This window comes from Camellia sinensis, unplaced genomic scaffold, assembly GCF_055761805.1.
Source record: "Camellia sinensis isolate YWXY unplaced genomic scaffold, ASM5576180v1 Unanchor3, whole genome shotgun sequence".
NCBI classification, from domain to species: Eukaryota; Viridiplantae; Streptophyta; class Magnoliopsida; order Ericales; family Theaceae; genus Camellia; species Camellia sinensis.
The window spans coordinates 11731409-11739139 of record NW_028129178.1 but is presented as its reverse complement, the minus strand read 5'-3'; positions in this window follow the sequence as shown (position 1 = coordinate 11739139).

Below are 7731 nucleotides of genomic sequence, written 5' to 3'. Positions count from 1 at the left end.
CATGGAGTGGCTGCGGCACAAATCGATCGGCATCGGGCTTAGGTATTTGACCGATCAGATTAATAAATCTGCCCTTGCCCCAGCCGATGTATGGACCCTGAAAGCCGAATATCATTAGTTCATGGAGTGGCTGCAGCATAAATCGATCGGCATCTCGCTTAGGTATTTGGCCGATCAGATTAATAAATCTGCCCTTGCCCCAGCCGATGTATGGACTCCAAAAGCCGAATATCATTAGTTCATGGAGTGGCTACAGCACAAATCGATCGGCATCAGGCTTAGGTATTTGGCTGATCATATTAATAAATCTACCATTGCCCCAACCGATGTATGAACTCCAAGAGCCGAATATCAATAGTTCATGGAGTGCGCGTATTGATAATGTCGCCTCAGGGAGTGGGGTGCACTCCTGAGTGATTAAAATGGGAGGTGAGAGATTCTAACTGAGTTTCATAAAACGACTCAACTCTGCTCGTCCTCCGTGGCCAGAAAAGTGTGAACGTCAACCAGACTTTTCTTTAATAGTAAGGGAGAGGGCAGGACTTTGGCGGAGGTGGACTCATCAATGAATCGAGGTGGCGAGCCTCCCCATATGAGAGGTAGGGCATCTGCAGAGCACGAGAGGTGCCATTCTCCGCGTCGACGAAGCAGGTCACCAAGGAAGGAGAAACGCCAGCGGGGGAGCTCCCCTCGTTCGCAAAGCAAGGCCAGCGGACCACCACGCCCATTAAGCTTTTCTGTTTTCGTTGGGAACAGACCAATGACAGAGGCAGATTCCATCATCCGTGACCCAAATGTGGCGGTCGAATTTGCACGACAGATTTTTCCACCGGAAGTACAGCAGTCGATGGTTTGTCGACCTGACTTTGAGGTGTTTCGAGAGGGCGTTCATGGGGCGGTGAAAGGGCTATACACCGCCTATGAAATCGGCATGCGCCTTCGTGCTGCGCGACGAGAAATAGAGAAGAAGGATGAACGCATTCAAAGCTTGGAAGCTCGTGCGGAAGCAGCTAAGCGCGAGCTAAGGAAGGTCAAGGCCGCTCAGACATAACCAGCTGGACAAGCTAACCCAATTGTAGAAGAAAGGGTGACCTAGCGGCTTATCAATATTGCGCTTAGCGATCGTGATACGGCGAGCATGTTTGCAATAGAGTCCGTGAAGGGGAGGGCTTATGAAAAAGGCTTCCATGAAGGCCAGAAAGTAGGGGTAGAGAAGACCAGGGAAAAGCTCGCCGAGGAAGTTTGTCGATGTGAAAATCGTGGATTTAAGCACGGTTGGATGTGGAAGCTCTCCGAGCAGTTGATTCGGCGTTGCCGCTATACCAACGTGATCACTTCCCCTTTTCCGCCTTCGAAGTCGAGAAAAGTGACGACGAGGGAGGCGCCGGACAAAAATAAACATTGTAATGCTCAAACGCAGATTGTGTGCAAGATTATGTAATAATTGGCTAATTGAATAAAATGTTTTACTTTAGATGTTTGTGTTTCATTTTGAATTTTTACATGCTTAATTAGGCATCTCATTTGAAATGTTTGCATGCTTTGAATTGTTTATGCGATTGCGCTGGCCCAAGTTATCTAAGCATTTCATTTTGAATGTTTATTTGCTTTAATGTGTAAATGATTTTTGTCGACTCAATTCGAATTCGGAGTCTTATTAGGCCCATAAGTGTCAAGCACAAAGGGCGCTCCGAATCCGGAGCCTTAATTGGCCTAAAGGCGTCATACACCGATGGGACTCCGAATCCAGAGACTGTATTTGGCCAATCCGAATTCGGAGCCTTATTCGGCCCATAAGTGTCAAGCATGAAGGGTGCTCCGAATCCGGAGCCTTAATCGGCCCAAAGGTGTCATGCACCGATAGGGCTCCGAATCTAGAGACTTTATTTGGCCAATCCGAATTCGGAGTCTTATTCGGCCCATAAGTGTCAAGGACGAAGGGCACTCCGAATCCGAAGCCTTAATCGGCCCAAAGGCATCATGCACCGATAGGGCTCCGAATCCGGAGACTTTATTTGGCCAATCCGAATTCGGAGTCTTATTCGGCCCATAAGTGTCAAGCACGAAGGGTGCTCTGAATCCAAAGCCTTAATCGGCCCAAAAGTGTCATGCACCGATGGGGCTCTGACTCCGGAGACTTTGTTTGGCCAATTGTGGTATCCACAAAGGACGCTCCGAATCTAGAGGCTTTTATCGGCCCAAAGGCGTCATGCGTCGATGGGGCTCCGAATTCGGAGACTTTATTTGGCCAATCGCGATATCCATGAAGGGCGCTCCGAATCTGGAGGCTTTTATCGGCCCAAAGGCGTCATGCGCCGATAGGGCTCCGAATCCAGAGACTTTATTTGGCCAATCGTGATATCTACGAAGGGCGCTCCGAATCCGGAGGCTTTTATCGGCCCAAAGGCGTCATGCACCGATGGGGCTCCGAATCCGGAGACTTTATTTGGCCAATCGAGAGATCCACGAAGGACGCTCCGAATCCAAAGACTTTTATCGGCCCAAAGGCATCATGCGCCGATGAGGCTCCAAATTCGGAGACTTTATTTGGCTAATCGCGATATCTACGAAGGGCGCTCCGAATTCGGAGGCTTTTATCGGCCCAAAGGCGTCATGCGTCGATGGGGCTCTGAATCCAGAGACTTTATTTGGCCGATCGTGATATCCACGATGGGCGCTCCGAATCCGGAGGCTTTTATCGGCCCAAAGGCGTCATGCGCCGATGGGGCTCTGAATCCGGAGACTTTATTTGGCCGATCATGATATCCACGAAGGGCGCTCTGAATCCAGAGGCTTTATCGAAACACTTTTGAACTGGATTTTTCAATGAATAAACAGGAATCTTTGTATTACAAAAGTGGAATGTGTACATGGTGAATCGTTCGAAATTAGTATCATTCCCCACAGGTCGGGTTCAATGATAGAATTTATACAAGTGCGTTGAATTCCAAGGCCGTGGTAGACTCCTTCCAGACATGTCTTTGAGCCGATATGCCCCTACTCCTGCGATCTAATCGACCTGATAGGGGCCGTCCCAGTTAGGACCCAATTTTCCATCAGCCGGTCTCCTGGCAGCTGGAAGTACTTTCTTCAGGACCAACTCTTCTGGTGTGTATTGGCGTAGCTGAACACATTGGTTGTACGACTTAGCAAGCTGTTGTTGGTATTGTGCCATGGACGCAAGGGCATGGTCTCTTCGTTCTTCGACCAGAATCAAATCCAAAGCTAGCATCATGTTGTTTTGGCCCATATCAAAAACTTGTGATTTCAGGGTTGGGTGGCCGATCTCTAGGGGTATGATCGCCTGGGTTCCAAAGCATAAAGCAAATAGTGTTTCCCTAGTGGATTGCCTCGGCGTAGTTCGATGAGCCCACAATACACTCGGCAATTCTTCGACCCATTTGCCTTTAGCCTTCTCCAGCCTCTTCTTGATGTCGTCCAAGATGGATTTGTTAGAGGCTTCAGCTTGACCATTGCTATGTGGATAAGCCGGCGTGGAAAAGCAAGGCCGGATACCATACTTGCTACACAACTCTCGGTAGACACCACAATCAAACTGGGTGCCGTTGTCTGAGATAAGTGCTCTTGGAACTCGATAGACGCCACAATCGCTTGAGGGGTAACTCGATCGCTTGAGCCAATTGCAAATGTCTACAAAACTATTGGATGCATGAGATGTGCGCTCAAGCGACAACTTGTTTGCTCAAGCGATGTGGTCGAATTTTTGGTTTTTTTAGAATTGATTTTGAACTTCAAAACATGTATCTTCAAATCAAAAACTTGCATGGCTTGGTCAAAACCTTGAAAACACTTAGAAACCCTTCTAAGAACATGGATACAAAACCAATTTGTAAAATCAAAGCTCAAAACTTCTTGAATTCACCATGTATGACCCAATTAACTTCAAATTCTTTTCCAAAACTCTCAAACACATGGAATTCAACATCAAAACTTTATGAATTGTGGATGCATGGATGATATAACCTTCAATTCAAGCTTAGATGACATGAATCATGCTAAAAATGATGAAGCTAACCAAAATTATGCTTGCATGTATGAATTAACACTAAATTCTTCATTCTTAGCTCATTTCTTGTATTTTAGTTCATTATCTTGTTGGTTACACATATTGATGGCTTCAATTCACAAATTAAGGTTCAAACACATACCTAGAGTCTTCAATTACACTTGTATTAGCCAATTCTTGAGTTTTTCTAGCCAATTCTTCAATCTCCAAGTCAAAACTTCAAGATCAAACCCTCTCTTCTAAATGAACTATCCCTCTCTCTCTAGAATGTATTTCTGAATTTTTGAGTGTAAAATAAGTTTAATCACCTTCTCAACATATATAAAAAGACTTAATTAACTTAGACTAATTAAGCATGCTTAGGGTTAATTAATGCCACTAAATTCTAATTAATTTAATATGATCAAATTTTAATCAATCTTCTCATTAGGCTCTAAAAATTACGCCATTCACATTAAGCTAATCAATTTCAGTTTCTGACGCCATTAAGGCCTTCAATTTCAGATAATAATAGAAATTACAATAGATATTCCTATGATTAATATATATGAATCAAAAAATCATATTAAACACATAACTAGCTTTCAAATTCACACAAAGCACATGCGCACATGCAAAATTAAAGGTTTAAAAGCATAATACGTGATGGGGTTGTCATAATATTAGATGCTAGTGGCCAACTTACCAAGCATTGTGTTCATCAGATCAGGTTAATCGGACGCACTTACCGTCAAGTAGGCCTGAACTATACTCCTGTATTTGCTGTATTGATGTTTCCACCATTTCATGAAGATGAATACGATGCTCCTCTTAATGGGCTCCTTAGAAAATTTATCTAGGTATTCTCTATCCTTTGGGCTGCTTTGCCTAATCACTTTGGGCTTGGGCCAATATTTTACCCCTCCACAGCTATAATGATATGTTTAATTAAATTGTTTGGTGAAAAGAACAAATTATTTTTTTGAATGACCTCCAATGTCAAAAAGTTTCCTAGAAATGTCATTGATAGTGGCGGCTAGCAACATTTGTGGCGGTGGTGATGATATGAAGATATAGGTGATCAAATAGGTGAGACATGAATAAAAAGTGAAATGACAAATAAATAGATAAATAACACGTGAATATATAACTAGATAGTGTACAAATATATAGGGATAAAATAAATTTTCAAATTATAAATATCAATTTAACCTCAAAAGAACTAAAAAAAATTTCGAAACGAACATCTAAGTTTCCCTAATTTTGCTCTCTTAATTTCACCACAATAATGTAGAATTAGAAGAGGCTAAAGATAAGATGAAATGAGAGGAGTGTGAAATCACTTCATATGGGTCGTAGCCACATCATTAAAGGTGAAATTGGGGATGCAAAATTAGAGGATGTAACATTATTAATATATATATATATATATATATAAGAGGTGTTTAATTGTACTATAAAATTAGAGGTGTAAATCTGGCCCAGCCCGGCCCATATCAGGCCTTGCGGGTTTCTGCCAAAATTCGAGCTGGACCAAAAAATAAAGCCCAGGGGTATTCAGGCCTTGGGCGGGCCTGACCATTTTTTCTTTTGTTTTTTTAAATTTTTTCTACTAAAATTTTATTATTTTCCATTAAAAAATACATTGGGCCTTGGCGCAGGCCGGACCCTAAGTAGGCCTTAAGCAGGCCGATGGGCCGGGCCAATCGGGCGGGGCCAAGTGGTTTGGGCTTCAAAACGATGGCCCATCGAGCTTGGGCCCAAGCGGGTCTAAACGAGTTGGGCTCGTCCCGGGCTTCGGGCCGCCCATGGGCCACGGGCATTTTTACACTCCTATATAAAATCAAAAGAGGGTTGTTATTAGCACATACCTTAATTCTTTGGACCGTCCATTTTTTTGAACTCTCACCCTAAAACCTAAATTTCAATAATATTTCTTTTAACACCCCACTTAATATCAAATTTATCCCTATTCATAATATCATCACACCCAGTGCACACCAACTTAATTTTGCACACCCTCTTCATCATGGTTCAAGACGGTCCTTCTTATTCTCTCTCCTGTTGAAGAACGACGATAACAACGATCACTCTCTTTAATTGATTCGAAATCAGTGAACAACAGGGGCCATTTTTATCAAAACCATTGCATCATTATTGTAAAACTGAGCCAAAATCACACTATCGATCGACCACCCGATCGTCCGATCGGTCGGCTGCCCAAGGGTTGGTTCAGTACTATGTTGTCGAACATAAACAATTTTGAGAGCACTGTGTTGCCGAATAGAAATTATTTGTTTAGCATTGTGTTGCTGAACATAAATAATTTTTTCAAAACTATATAACTTAACCCTCAATTCACTATTTTCCATTCCAATTCAATATAACAAACAAAATAACAGACATCCATTCCAATTTAGCCACTGATTCCTAGTTTAGGGTTTATGATTGTGATGAAAAAGAATACTTTTAGGGTTTAGGATGGTGATAGAGAGGAATACGTTGGATTTAAGATGATGATGAAAAGGAATGTCGGGTTTAATGATGATATAATGAAGAGGAACACTGATGAAGATGAATACGTTAGGTTTATGTGAGTGCGAAATATGTTTAGGTGGGGAAGGTGGGTGTACAACATTATAGAGTTGTCTTTATTTGGTAAATGGATATTCTATTAAAGATTGTCCTCTAATATAATTTACTTCAAGGTGTAATTGTAATTAAAAAAAAGGGGGGCGAATTACACTAACGATCCCTGTAGTTTGAGATTTGTATTACTTTAGTTTCTGACCTTTCAATTGTGATACATTTGATCCTGAATTTTAAATTTGGTTTCAAATAAGAACAATTGAAGACATTATTATTCTACTTCAAGGGCAAAGTCGTCAATTTAATAAAATATAAACTAGTTTGAGAAAAATAAATGTCAAAAAATTATTTTTAAATTCTTAAAAATTATTTCTACTCACCAAAGATAAAATTATATAAAAATGATAAATCTTTTACATTTTTATTTTTTTTATTTTTTTACCAAATTAATTTTTAATATGTGTTTGGATGATGGTCATGTAATGGGTGGTTGTGTTTGTTGATATTTTTAAATGATTATTATGTAATAGATAGTTGTATTTGTTGTTAACATATATTTTTAGATGGTTATCATGTAATGGATAATTATTAGACAAATATTTTTAGTTTTAGATTTTTTGATTTAATGGATTGATTTAATAATGATATGAAAGTTGTCACCATATTTGACTTTTAAAAAAATAAAAGCTAATTTAATGAAAATAAATATAAAAAAAAATTATTTCTATTCTCTCAAAAGATAAAATTATATAAAAATAATGTGTTTTAAATTTTTTTTACCAATTTAATTTTTAGTTTCTTAGAAAAAATTTCTAAAAATAAATTGTGAAAACCAAACTAAATAGAATTTTATAACTAAAAAAATTCTAATATTATTCATTAAAAAAATGTCATTATGTTTTAAATAGTATATAAGTTAATTAATAAAAAATAAATTTTATGGCAATTTTATCTTTTAAATGGAGTAATTATGTTTTTAGTTATTCTTATTTAAAATGTGATTTATGGCTGGTTTGGCATGTCTTTAAGAAGATAAAAAGTCAAAAAATTATTAAAAAAGTTAAAAAGTTATCACTATACACAAATTAAAAATATAAAAAACATGAATTTATTGATGCAAAGTAAAAGTCATAATG